This window comes from Suncus etruscus, chromosome 7 (assembly GCF_024139225.1).
Source record: "Suncus etruscus isolate mSunEtr1 chromosome 7, mSunEtr1.pri.cur, whole genome shotgun sequence".
NCBI lineage: Eukaryota > Metazoa > Chordata > Mammalia > Eulipotyphla > Soricidae > Suncus > Suncus etruscus.
In genome coordinates this window covers 46,808,607-46,823,696 of record NC_064854.1, presented here as the reverse complement: position 1 = coordinate 46,823,696, position 15,090 = coordinate 46,808,607, and positions in this window count along the sequence as shown.

Here is a 15,090-nt window from a genome sequence, read left to right as displayed (position 1 = left end):
GGAAAAATAATGAGATTAAAACAGAATTTAACTGGAAATGGGGCTTATTTGGAGAGGAAGAAAATAAATTTATTTTAGATATGCTTTCTTTGATAACACGGCGAGTGGAACATACAGGTCTGTATGTCCAGTAGTTACTTGGAAAATTATTAGGAAGTGGATGGGGCCCAGGGGCCAAGTGGTCTCAGGAACATTGAGTGGGAAAAAAAATAGAGGTCAGATCTAAATACCCAAGACAAAGTCAATGACAACAGAATCAAGAGACCCAAACTATAACAACAGCAACAAAAAGATATTTTTATTGGTGGGGGGGGGACACTTAATAGTATTCAGGGCTTACTCCTGGCTCTGTACTCTGTGTTACCTCCTGGTGGTGCTCAGGGGGTCATATGCTATGTCAGTAATTGAATCTGCGTCTCTTATACTGAACTGCTGTACTATCTCTCTAACCCCTTTAAATTAAGATTTTTAAGCTTATAAGAAGTCAGCTACATGAAGAAATGAGGAGAGCAAACTTACAGCTCCTGAAAAGGAACATTCTTTATATGTAGGAGAAAATCTAAAGTGGACAGTATGATCACCTGTAGTTAGAATGCAGCATTAGGAAGTCAGAAAGACTGCTGATTCACCTCAATATTTTATAGTACTTTCAGTCCAGTAATATCATAGGAAATCTTAGAGGAAAGTTATATAGTAATCTACCAAGATCAGTGAGCCTAAACCATAACACAGAAGGCTCAGCACCAACCACAGCCCAGTAAATCCTTAGATACTGACTAGTAACAACATGGAGAGATATAACAGTCTTCTTGTTTACTCTTCTTGATCTAAGTTTTGATAATTCCATTTACCTTTGTGTTGCAACAAATAATATGAAGTAAATTTGTTTGCTCCTGCATGGAGAAAGGCTATGGTGAGAGCCTAAGGGGCGGGAGATTGGGGACATTGGTGATAGGGAAGATCACACTGATGATGGGATTGATGTTTGAGCATTTAATGCCTGAAATGACTGTATTATGAACATTTTGGTAAATTATGGTGTTATAATAAAAATTAAAAAAAGTGAAAAATATTAAAAAGGTGAGGTCAGTGTTTTTAACTTTGTACATGGTCAACCCAGGTTTGATCCCTGGCATCCTATATGGTCCTTCAAGCCTACTGGGAGTGATTCCAAAGTGAAGAGCCAGGAGGAAAACCTGAGCATTGCTGAGTGTAGCTCCCCCAAATAAAACCCCAAATTAAAAAGCATCATAGTGTTTAAATCATCATTATAGGCTATGAAGAGAAATTTATTTTACCAGTGTAAAGGGAAGCCACTGAAGAGATTTAAGCAGGGGAATTACATATATGACTTCATTTTAAACAGAATATCCTGGCTATTGTGAAGAAAATGGATTGAGGTCATGGATTGGTAAAAAGCAGAAGCCATATGACAAACATAAAGGCTCTTGCAGTGGCTCAGGGATGAGAAAATGATGGTTAGAAAAAGTGGTTGTATAAGATTATTAATATTACTGTATCAGGCTGCATCACTCCTCCCTCCTCAACCGATCTATTTAATGCCTTACCTCAGAGTATAAATGTATTTAGCACAAAATCTTCAAAGAAGTGATTAAATTAAAATAAGACTACTAGTTCAAGACGTAATCCAGGGGTTGGGATTTTTTTTTTCCCTCCAAGAGCTGAGCTATTTGGATATTTATAACTTTCTTCAGGCTGTACAATGCAAGCAGATGGGCTGTGGGCAGCCAATGAGAAGCATATGTGTCTGTGCTGTTTTGTATCCTGGCCAGGCCACATGATTTATGCGCCTAATACAGCCTGTAAGCCTGCTGCTCTCTCCCCTGTGGGCCTGATCCAATCCAACTTGTGGCCTTATAAGAAGAAACTTGGGACAGAGAACTGATAGAGGACAGAGAGGACACAGTGAGAATAGTCATCTGACAGCCAAGGAGCTGGCCTCAGAAGAAACCACACCTGCAGGGTCAGTACTTTGCTTGTGGGCTTCTAGTCTCCAGTACAGGGAGAAAAGAAATCTTCAGTGTTGGAGTCAGTAATTACTTTATCCATTGTGACTGTGGAAGAGTGAGGACCTTGCCTTTTTAACTTATGATAGTAATACAGTGCTTGCACAGTGCCTGAACCAGAGCATACACTAAAGTAAAAGTCATTAAATTATTTGTTTAATATATTGCTATGTAATTTTTCATAGAGCTTTTTACTTTAATATGTATGAAATTCAGAGTTGTTCTTTGGAGGCTGTAGTTAACATCTACTGTAACAATTTATGAATCAAAAGGTTTTTAAAATGCATGTGATAGCTGTAGGAAATGAATCTTTCGTGGTTAGAAAGACATTAGAAAAAAAAGAGGCCTAAAAAATTCACAGGGGCCAGAGTGATAGCACAGCAGGTAAAGCATTTGTCTTGTATGCTGCTGACATGGATTCCATCCCCAGAATCTCATATGGTCCCCTGAGCCTGCCAGGAGTGATTTCTGAGCACAGAGCCAATAATAACCCCTGAGTGTCTCAGGGTGTGGCCTAATGCCTCCTGCCTCCCCCCCCCATCACAGCTCTGGGAAAAATTATTTTCAAATCAATTAGTTCTAAATGAAAATTAGCTTTTATTTTAGCTTCCTTTCATGGCTTTTCCAAGATTGTAGTAATTTTCAAAAAGTATTTTTCATCAGAGCCCAGTCTTTGCTTCCTTCTAAGGCATTTTAAATATTTCTTTAAACATTCTGTCATACTTGGCTGAATATACAGCTTAAAAGAAAAAAAATCTTGTTTGGTATTTTTTTTTTCCCCTTAGACCTGGAATTGTCAAATTCAGCACTAGTTGACCTTAGACTGCCCTTCAATTAAAGTCACAACTGAAGTGTAATGACACTGGCTCCACCTTGTGTCAAATATATAGAACTACATCCACTGCTTTTGCCTGCGCTTCTGATCAAACATATAAAAATCAAGCAAGAGGAGCCCGTAAAGAGCACAGCGGCGTTTGCCTTGCAAGCAGCTGATCCAGGACCAGAGGTGGTTGGTTCGAATCCCGGTGTCCCATATGATCCCCCGTGCCTACCAGGAGCTATTTCTGAGCAGACAGCCAGGAGTAACCCCTGAGCAACGCCGGGTGTGGCCCAAAAATCAAGCAAGAAAAAAAAAAATCAAGCAGGGGGATGGAGCGGTGGTGCAATCGGTAAGGCTTCTGCCTTGCCCACGCTAGCCCAGGATGGACCGCGGTTTGATCCCCTGGTGTCCCATATGGTCCCCTAAGCCAGGAGCGATTTCTGAGCACATAGCCAGGAGTAACCCTGAGCGTCACCGGGTGTGCCCCCTCTCCCCCACCCAACAAAAATATTTCAAGCAAGGGCAGCGCATTGTCCAGAGAGCTAGCAAAGTGGTAGGGCATTTGCCTTGTACGCGGCCAACCTGGGACAGACCCAGATTCAAAAAGCATGTGATATAGCTGTAGGGAATGACCCTTTTGTGGTTAGAAAGACAATAGAAAAAAAGAGGCCTTACAAAATTCACAGGGGCCAGAGTGATAGCACAGCAGGTAGGGCATTCGTCTTGCATGCCGCTGACCTGGGTTCAATCTCCGGAATCCCATATGGCCCCCATGAACTTGCCAGGAGTTATTTCTGAGTGCAGAGCCAGGAGCTACCCCTGAGCACTATAGGGTATGGCCCAAAAACAAAAAACAAAATGAACAAACAAAAAAACCAAGCAAGGAATCCAGTATTGGGCAGTCTTATTGTGACTCATTCTGAAGCAAATTTTTCCCTACATCTATTTATTTTTTTTGAAGGCACAAAAGCAAAATTTTAGTATAGAAATACTTTAAGATTCTTTTCCTTTTTTGTGGTACCAGGAACCAAATTCAGGGCTTTAACATATGCAGAAGTGTTTTGTCACAGAATTATGTTCCCAAGCATAGTTTGTACTTCTTATCAATGTAAGATAATATTTACTGTAACAAAAGAAATGAAATATTTTAGCAGATTTTTAAAAATTAATTTATTTATTCATACATAGTCTTTTGTGGAGGGCCAAACCTGGTGGTACTCTGAGATTACTCCCAATGGTGATTGTGGAGTGAGTGGACATGTGTGTCTAGGCAGGGTCTCAAACTCGAGGCCCGCGGGCCACAAATGGCCCTCCGTACAACATTTTGTGGCCCTACCCTAGAGGAAACTTTTTATGTTTCGTTTTGTTTTAGTTGTTTGGGTCACACCCCCCAGTGTTCAAGACTTACTACTGACTTTGCACTCAAGGATCACCCCGACTTTGCCTCCTGCGGCCCCTGGGTAAATTGAGTTTGAGACCTCTGACAGTGTCTGGAATCTAATCCGGGCTTCTTGCAGGCAAAGCATATGTTCAGCTTGTTGAGCTATTTTATTTCCCTGCCCACCCCCAGCAGATTTTAAAGTTTTTACATGAAACAATTGGTTGTCATTGTACTTGAAAACTCTACCACAAACTGAGATATTGGTAGTTTAAAATTCGAAGAGAAATGTACTTTTCTAAAGGGAAGTCTTTTTGCTTGTTTTTGCATAAGAGAACTAAACTTGCCTTAATATTTTATTTTTACCAAATATTTTCTAATATTATGTTGTTTTCTCTTTTTTGTAAAACAAAATTTTGGGCAACACCTAGCATGGAGGACCATATGGAGGACTGGGAATCAAACATTGGTCGGCTGCATGCAAGAAAGGTGCCCTACCTTTTATACTATCTCTCTGACCCCAATACCTTATTTCATCTTATCTCTCTAAACTTTTCTCTTTTATTATCATCATTGTTTAAACAGTTCTATTTTTATTTCTATCTCTAGATTTCTATTTTCACCTCTTTCAGTATCTTCTTATAATTTTCTTTCAATTCTTTTCAGACTTCTTTTTCATGAATGAATGTCCTGGAGGTTGGGAATGTGGCTCAAATGATAGAGCAAGGTGAGGTGTGGGGGGTTGTTCTATTCCCACCCTGCTTGGCTCCTGCTCCCATACTGGAGCACACCGGGAAAGGTCCCACAATGCTCAAGGCAAGAATCAGTGGCCCAATCCTTTTCTGGCTACTGTTCTTTCTTGCTCACCCTCCCAGCCAACCTTTACAGGCCTTTCGTAAGGCTAAGTGACCCTTCACTTGAATGACCCCCTAGAATGGTTTGGATCCAATCTCTACCGAGAAAGCATTTAGAATGCTACAGGACCCTCTTGACCCCTTTTGTTGTGATTCCCATCTTCTTGGCACCAGTGTGATAGTTGCTCTTAGTGTCATTTGGTTTCCTGTTCTTGTGACCTTGTGCTTTAGGACATGGGAAAACAAGAAAAGTTCTGAATCATCTTTGCTACTGCTATATTTTCTTCTCATCTCCTCCCAGGGACTTTTATTTAGGAACTTGGGAGGCTTCTTGAAATAAATCAGCCTCTTTTCATTATAATTTAAGGAAAAGACACATTTGAAGAGAAGAGAAACACCATCTTCCTTCTCCAGCTTCTTTTACCTTGCGCTATTTTCTTCTGCACCTTCTATAAGATATTGATTGACAGTGCAGTCTGCATGAAGACATTTATATGGAATTGTTTCTCATCTTCATTTCTAAGTTTTTAAAATCGGGGTGGTTTCTAAACAGTGATTGAGGGTTTAGGAATCATGCCCAGGAATCAATGTGGGTTCCTGTGAACAGGGTTGGTTGCAAAAAAGGCACCCTGTATTATCTCTAACACTATCTTCAGGCCCTGCAAATCATCCCTAAAGAGCCTGATCTCAGGGTCTGGGAGCTAACTTCAAGGACTAGAGCTTGGGTTCGATCCAAGGTACCACATGGACCCTAAGAAACATTGGAAGTGTCTCTAAGCACTTCAGGTTGTGGCCAATATTGTAATAATAAAATAAAGAATTGGAACCCAGTGCTGAAGAAGAGTCAATCATGAACACCATGGACCTCCTTTCTCCTTGTTTCATCTTTTTCATTTATTTGTTGCAGGAGGGAGAGAGAGTGTCCTGTGTTGGCTCATGGATTCTGTGTCAGGTCACCTGGCTCTTGGCTCTCTTATCAGTTAGATTACAGTTTGAAATGGGGAGCAAGAGAGGTAGTGTGTGTTGCTGCTTCTCTGTTTGATTTATCTTAGCTGCCGGGGGAAATGCCTGGTGTGGGATTGGGAGGATTGGTAAAGTCTGCTCTGAGCAAATGTGAGACAAACTGCACCTATAGCCCACTTGATCTACATCAGAGGGAAACTAGTCTTCATCCCCAGAGTTCTCAGGAAGCTGTAAACTCTGGCTGGAGCCAAGAATTGTTCTTTGCAGAAAAAGGCAAATGGGTCCTAACAATCAGTCCTAAGCATTCCGGGAACATCAACTTCCCTCACACACAAAACCAAATTTCAGGAATGGAAAGAAAGAAGTATTAGGGACCAGGGTGATAGCACAGCAGTAGGGCATTTGCCTTGCATGCGGCTGCCCAGGACTGGCATATGGTCCCCCTCACCAGGAGTGATTTCTGAGTGCATAGCCAGTAGTAACCCCTCAGCATCAACAGGTGTGGCTCAAAAAACAAAAAAAAGTTTTATTAAAAAAAGTACTTAGGTGTTAGACTGACAGTACAGCAGGCAGGGCACTTGCCTTGTATGCAGCCAACCTAAGTTTATACCCAGCATCCCACATGGTCCCCCAGCCCTTCCAGGAGTGATCCTTGAGCACAGAGCCAGGAGTAAGTTCTGAGCTCAAGTGGGTATGGTCCCCAAACATGAAAGCAAACAACAACAAAATACAGACATGTACTTAGAAAATTGTGGGAAGAAAGACACATGTTTAAGAGAGAACTCAGGCTTTACAAGGGGCCAGTGGTAGGGAAGTTGACATAAGCATATCAGGGGGAGATGGGCACCTGACTCCCATCTCCAGGTGGAGAATGAGTGCTGCCTTTACAAAGTTTGTTTTGCTTTGCTTTTAAATTTAAGTTTAGGCACAGTGGTTTATAAAGCTGTTAATGATAAGGTTTCAGGCGTGAGCCTTTCCAGCCTTTTCCCAGGTGTCTTCCAGTGTCACCACTGCCTTGCAGCCATTTTATTTTTTTATCTTTTTAAATTTTTTGGTTTTTGGGTCACACCTGGCAGCGCTCAGGGGTTACTCCTGGCTCTATGCTCAGAAATAGCCCCTTGCAGGCTCATGGGACCATATGGGATGCCAGGATTAGAACCCCTGTTCTTCTGCATGAAAGGCAAATGTCTTACCTCCATGCTATCTCTTCGGATCCCTTGCAGCCATTTTAGAGTGAGATTTTCTTCCTAAGTTTCCTGGCCTGGATTTCTCTGTATACACAAAACTAATTTGGCTGTTATGGGAGGGGATGGAGTGGACTTCAATAGTCATTTTATATTCTTCTAATTGTAATTTTAGAATTTAAATTTTTATTTTATATTATTCTAATTCATCTAGATTCTTTAGAAATTTATTTATTTATTTGGTTTTTGGGTCACACCCGGCATGTGCTCAGGGATTACTCCTGGTTCTACGTTCAGAAATTCAGTGTTGGTAAAGTGCATCATGGGAAAGCAGAAAAGGAGTACTACCTAGATTGGAAAGGCAGCAGGAAAAACTTTGTTGGTTTTGTTGTTGTTGTTTTTGGGTCACACCCGGTGGTGCTCAGGGGTGACTCCTGGCTCTGTGCTCAGAAATCATTCCTGGTAGGCTCAGCGGACCATATAGGGTGCCAGGATTCAAATCACTGTCCTTCTGCAAGCAATGCAAATGCCTTACCTCCATGCTATCTCTCCTGTCCTAGAAATTTCTTTTTTGAGGAGTTCCAGGAGGTGCTTCAGTTCAAGTTCTCCATCTGCCAAGAATTCAGCCTTTCCTCTCAAAGGCTTTTGGGCTATCTAAGGACTTGGCAATTTTTTGTTCATTATTTCCCTAACAATTCTTTAGCATCTCCTCCACCTCCCATTACCCACATGCTTATCTGCCTTTCCTGCTACAGAAGAGCAGTGTAGTTGATCTGGGATAGACTTGGGTTCGGTTCCCAGCATCCCATATGGTCCCCTGAGCCTCCAGAAATGATTTCTGAGCACAGAGCTAGGAGTCACCCCTGAGCGCCACTGGGTGTGACCGAAAAATAACAACCAAAAAAACCCAACAAAGCTTTTCCTGCTGTCTTTCCAATCTAGGGTAGTACTCCTTTTCTGCTTTCCCATGATGCACTTTACCAACACTTTCTCCCCAGATTCTTTTAATTCTCATATTTCTTTGTTATAAGATTGTTATAAGATAAATGACTATAACTTATCTCTGATCTTTGCAAGTTTAATTCTGTATCTTGGTGTCCTTTCATTTGGTTTCTTTTGTCTGAAATTCTGAGCTTAAAGGATCTTAAAGAGTCAGAAAATTTGCAAACTATAATTTCTGTAATCGAACTCTTATAATTTGTTTTGTTGTGATCTGGATTTTGTTGCTGTTGTGGATTTTTTTTTTTCTGAGAACGCAGTGGTTCTCAGTAGCTCTTTCTAGCTCTGTGTTCAGGAGAGATGGTTCTTGGGGTACTCTATGTGGTGCTAGAGATTTGAACTGAAGTGGTTCATATAAGGCAAGCACCTTATTCACTGTACTCTTTGACCCCAGAACAACTATAATTTGGATGTTGGTTCTCTAAGTTCCTAATGTTTTCTTAATTCCTTTTCCTTCTGTTTTTGTTTGATAGTTTCAAGTATTTTTATTCTGAAGTCATGAATTTTTTTTTCCTTTGGCTTCTATCATTTATTTCTTGCCTCATACTTAGGCCATTGTTTATTTTGCTCTTTGGTCCAGTGACTTCAAATTACAGTATCCTCAGAGTTGTCTCTTTCCTTGTTATTGCTCAGAATCTGCTATTGCTTTCTTCATTTCAGTGAATAACTTTACGTTGTTGCTTTGAAGTCTTCATTCTAGAGGTAAGAAAATACTCAAGTATAGCTTTTTTCTTCATTGTGTCTGGTGCATTGTGGGATTTAGGGGGTGAGGTCTGGTTTTGTGTAGTTCTTTTTAAATTAATATCTTTATTTAAACATTATGATTACAAACATGTTTATAGTTGGGTTTCAGTCATAAAAGAGTACACCTCTCTTCACCAGTGCAACCTTCCCACCATTAAGGCCCCCCATATCTTCTTCCTCCCCCACCCCCTGCCTGTCTTTGAGACAGGCATTCTATTTTTCTCACTCACTACCATTGTCATGATAGTTGTTAGTATAGTTATTTATTTTTTCTTTGTTGTTTTTTTTTGGAGGGGGGCCACACCCGTTTGACGCTCAGGGGTTACTCCTGGCTATGCACTCAGAAATTGCTCCTGGCTTGGGGGGACCATATGGGATGCCGGGGGATCGAACTGCGGTCCGTCCTATGCTAACGCTTATAAGGCAGACACCTTACCTCTAGCGCCACCTTCCTGGCCCCAGTGTAGTTATTTCTAACTGTACTCACCACTCTTTGTGGTAAGCTTCATGTCATGGTGCTTCCAAACCCTCATCTTTATTGTCTCTGAGTATTATTACAATACTGTCTTATTTTCCTCTTAAATCCCATAGATGAGTGAGTCTATTCTGTGTCTGTCTCTCTCCCTCTAACTCAGCATAATAGTTTCCATGTCCATCCTTGTATAGGAAAATTTTGTAAATTCATTTTTCCTGACAGCTGCATAGTATTCAATTGTGTATTTGTACCACAGTTTCTTTAGTCACTCATTTGTTGTCAGGTGTCTGGGTTGTTTCCAGATTCTGGCTATTGTAAATAGTGCTGCAATGAACATAGGTGTGCAGAGGGCATTTTTGTTTTGTGTTTTTGTGTTCCTAAGGTATATCCCTAGGAGTGGTATTGCTGGATCTGATGGATGCTCAATTTCCAATTTTTTGAGGAATATCCATACTGTTTTCTAGAAAGGTTGGACCAAGCAGCATTCCCTCCAACAGTGAATGAGAGTTTCCCTCTCCTCACATCCATGCCAGCAGTGGTTGTTCTTGTTCTTTGTGATGTGTGCCAGTCTCTGTGGTGGAATATTGTACCCTATTGTTGTTTTAATTTACATCTCCCTAATGATTAGTGATGTGGAGCATTTTTTCATGTGCCTTTTGGCCATCGGTATTTCTTCTTTAGGGAGTGTCTGTTCATTTTTTTTCTCCCTTAGATTTTTTTTTTCTTGTTAAGTTGTCAGTGCCTTATATATCTTAGATGTTAGTCCTTTATCTCATGCATATTGGGTGAATTCTATGGGTGGCCTTTGTGTCCTAGTCACTATTTACTTTGAGGTGCAGAAGCTTCTCAGTTTAATGTAGCCCCATTTGTTTATCTCTGCTTCCACTTGTTTGGACAGTGGTGTTTCCTCCTTGAAGATGCCTTTAGTCTCAATGTCATGGAGTATTTTCCCTATGTATTTTTCTATATACCTTTTGGCTCTGGGTCTGATATCAATTCATTTGGATTTGACTTTGCAGGGGTCTCAAACTCAATTTACCTGGGGGCCGCAGGAGGCAAAGTCGGGGTGATCCTTGAGTGCAAAGTCAGTAGTAAGCCTTGAACATTGGGGGATGTTACCCAAACAACTAAAACAAAACAAAACAAAAAAAGATTCCTCTAGGGCAGGGCCACAAAATGTTGTACAGAGGGCTGCAAACGGCCCGAGGGCCGTGAGTTTGAGACCCCTGGTAGATGGAGGTCCGAGTTCACTTTTTTTCATGTGCCTGACCAGTTGCACAACACCACTTGTTGAAGAGGCTTTCTCTGCTCCATTTTTGTCCAGGTTTGGATGATGATCATGCTTACTGATTACACACAGAGCCCTTGGGGCCGAATTTTCATTGTTTCACCACTGCTAAGACTTTGCAGCGCAGACCTGTGCTTTCACAACCTGGCACCTCACCATGTTGTCCTTAGGTTTAAGTGTCAGCCCCAACAGAGCCAATTGTTTTTGGAGCTGATCTTCTCTCTCTGATTCACTGTTCATCTGCACTCACCAAATGTGATGTTGGTGGGGAGATGGTGAAGGCTGTGTTCAGACCGTTAGCCTGAATCTCAGTGTCCATCTTTCAGGGATTGGGAGTAACCTTACAGGGTCCCTCCTCCTCCATCACCACCTGGTTCTAACTTCTACTGGAACCTACTTTATAGGGGAAACACTACATTTTTTACTAGAAATCCTGAGTGGCATATTTTGGCATAAATTGTGATTGGTCTTTGCCAGGAGTCCCTGGAGTGCTCACTCAGGTGCTTGCCTACTGTCACACTTCTTGACTTTACTGCTGTTTACTTGGAGCTTTAGTTGTAGCGCTCACTAAGCTTTCTCTGTGTTGCCCCCACACTCATTTCAGAGCAGCTAGAAATTACTTGTAGTGAAGGGGATCACTGACAGTAGGCTCAAACAACAGAGCTATCAGCATCATCACACTTGGTGCATGCGGCTCACTGGGGATTTGAATTCCTGAATGCTGTAAGGCAGTCTCTGCAGTCCACAGTGTTATTTCTCCTGTTCACAACTTCAAACTGCTATTACACTTTTGTTTGCGGGATCTGGGAGATAGCTCGAGGGCTAAAGTGCATGCTTTGCATGCGGAAACTCGAGTCAAGTTCTGTCTCCTCATGGTCCCCTGAGCACTACTGGAGCAGTCCCTGAGAATGGAGATGGGTATAGGCCTTAGCACTGGTGGGCAAAGCCCAGTATTTTTTCCTTTCAGTAAAAGGGAGTTAATATTATAACTTTTTTTTTGTTTTAGTTTGCTTTTGGGCTATAACTGGAGGCACTCAGGCATTATTCCTAGCTCTATGCTCAGAAATCACTTCTGGCAGGCTTGGGAATCACAGTTTGCTGGGGATCGAATCTGGGTTGGCCACATGCAAGACAAATGCCCTCTCCACTGTGCTATTGGTTTGGCACCAGAAGTCAATTTTTTTTAATATATTTTATTTTACTTAAACACCTTGATCACATATATGATTGTGTTTGGGTTTCAGTCATGTAAAGAACACCACCCATCACCAGTGCAACATTCCTATCACCAATGTCCCAAATCTCCCTCCTCCCCACCCGACCCCCGCCTGTACTCTAGACAGGCTTTACATTTCCCTCATACATTCTCATTATTAGGACAGTTCAAAATGTAGTTATTTCTCTAACTAAACTCATCACTCTTTGTGGTGAGCTTTCTGAGGTGAGCTGGAACTTTCAGCTCTTTTCTCTTTTGTGTCTGAAAATTATTATTGCAAGAATGTCTTTCATTTTTCTTAAAACCCATAGATGAGTGAGACCATTCTGCGTCTCTCTCTCTCTCTCTCTCTCTCTCTCTGACTTATTTCACTCAGCATAATAGATTCCATGTACATCCATGTATAGGAAAATTTTATGACTCCATCTCTCCTGACAGCTGCATAATATTCCATTGTGTATATCTACGTTTCTTTAGCCATTTGTCTGTTGAAGGGCATCTTGGTTGTTTCCAGAGTCTTGCTATAGTAAATAGTGCTGCGATAAATATAGGTGTAAGGAAGGGATTTTTGTATTGTATTTTTGTGTTCCTAGGGTATATTCCTAGGAGTGGTATAGCTGGATCGTATGGGAGCTCGATTTCCAGTTTTTGGAGGAATCTTCATATTGCCTCCATAAAGGTTGAACTAGGCGGCATTCCCACCAGCAGTGGATAAGTGTTCCTTTCTCAAAAAAAAAAAAAAAAAAAAAAAAAAAGAGGCTGGCAAGGTGGCGCTAGAGGTAAGGTGTCTGCCTTGCAAACGCTAGCAAAGGAAGGACCGTGGTTTGATCCCCTGGCGTCCCATATGGTCCCCCCAAGCCAGGGGCAATTTCTGAACGCTTAGCCAGGAATAACCCCTGAGCATCAAAAGGGTGTGGCCCGAAAAACCAAAAAAAAAAAAAAAAAAAAAGAGTTCCTTTCTCTCCACATCCCTGCCAACCAACACTGCTTGTTCTCATTCTTTGTGATGTGTGCCAATCTCTGTGGTGTGAGGTGATACCTCAATTTTTTTGTTTGTTTGTTTTTGGTTCACACCTGGCAGTGCTCAGGGGTTACTCCTGGCTCTATGCTCAGAAATCGCTCCTGGCAGGCACTGGGGACCATATGGGATGTCGAGATTTGAAACAATGACCTTCTGCATGAAAGGCAAATGCCTTACCTCCATGCTATCTCTCCAGCCCCACCAGAAGTCAATATTATATTTCAGTACAATGCAGAATGATAGAGAAATGGGTGGATATATATATTTAAGTTTAATTTAAGTTTTAAATTTTAAATGTTGATATATATATATATATATCAACATTTAAAATTTAAAACTTAAATTGTAAGCCTTTTAAATAGAAAATTTGAATAATATATTGCAAAGCACCTGTCTTATCATCTAGAGAGTACTGACTGCAATCTAAAATTTTCTTAGGTTATAATTTGTTGAGCCAAATTATAGGGAGAGGGATATTGAGTTGCTCAGTCACCACCAAGAGTTGTTGAGAGCTGTTTTGCCGTAGCTCCTAGGATTTGACTGTAGGGGCTTTCTTGGCTCAGTTGTCAGTATTTCAATGAGAAATGAGACTATGTTATTATTATCATGTAAGTTTATTCACCCAGAGATTGTCCTGCCCATTCTAGGAAGTTATGCAGCCTTGGTTTGAGCCCCAATAGGCTGGTGCTAGCTACTTAGCAGGAAATGTGGAAACTGAGGTTCAAAAGAATTAACACTGAAAATCAACAGTAAATGAGAGACTTGTTTTCTTTATTCCCCCCTTTTTCCCCCTCCTGAAGTGTTTTAGAAGTTCTTCATTTTGACCTTGCCAGGCTTACAATCCAAACACTTCATTTTTCTTCCTTTGGTTCACTTGTCTGCCTTTTTCTTCTCCTGAAAAGTATCTTTTGTCTTCTGAGGCAATATTTATTGAATGACTTGTTTACTATGATGCTTCTATCCTGAAAAAATTTAGAGAAACACATTTTTCTTGTCTCTTCAGAGTGTATATTTTAAAACTATTATCTTCTCCCCCCACCCCCCAGAGAAATCGGAACAATTGTCAGGTCTTTGGGCTGCTGCCCTAGTGAAGGTGAGCTCCGTGACCTGCTTGCAGAGGTAAGTGGAGCAAAAGAATCTCGTTCCACGGGCACTGGTTCTTTTTCCCTGTAATGAAAATATCCTCAACTGAAACTTATAATGTGAAAAAATGATTGTGTTCAGTGAAAACATTAGGACATCTAGGTGCCAGCTCACAAGATCTGAAAAAAATTGTATTGGGTCTTGAAGAAATGGCTGTGTTCAAACAACATAATGGTTCAAGGAGGACCTACTTTAGGTACTGTTCTCTATAAAATTTTCTGAGGAAAGGTCAGTGGAACATGACACCGATTCTATGCAGAAAGATTAGTGACAGGTGGAAGGAATAGAGTTCTTTCTTGAAGAAGTATTTTCAAAGGGCTTAGAAACAGAAGTAAAGATAGTAGGTATATATATGTATATATATATGTATATATATATGCATATATATGCACATGTATACATACATGTATATATATATATATATATATGTTTTGGTGGTGCCATATCCAGTGGTGTTCAAGGCTTAGTCCTGCCTCTATGCTCAGAGATCACTCCTGCAGGGATTTGGGGCACCAAATAGGATGCTGGGAATCAAAACTGGGTTAACTATGTACAAGACAAGCACTCTGTCACTCAGTCTGGTCCCAGAAATATTTATTTATTTATTTATTGGGGAATGAAGCTCACTTTTTGACTAAGTAATAAGTATTAACATTAAAAACTAACAATATTGGGGCTGGAGAGGTGGCGCTCGAAGTAAGGTGTCTGCTTTGCAAGCGCTAGCTTAGGACGGACCGCAGTTCGATCCCCCCAGCGTCCCATATGGTCCCCCAAACCAGGAGCGATTTCTGAGCGCTTAACCAGGAGTAACCCCTGAGCGTCAAATGGGTGTGGCCCAAAAACCAAAAAAAAAACCAAACAAACCAAAAAAAAAAACCTAACAATATTGACCAAATTGTTATGATTTTTAAAGGTTATTTCTATTATAGTTATTGAAATTATTAGTATCTATAATAATATAATACAGGTTTATGAGAT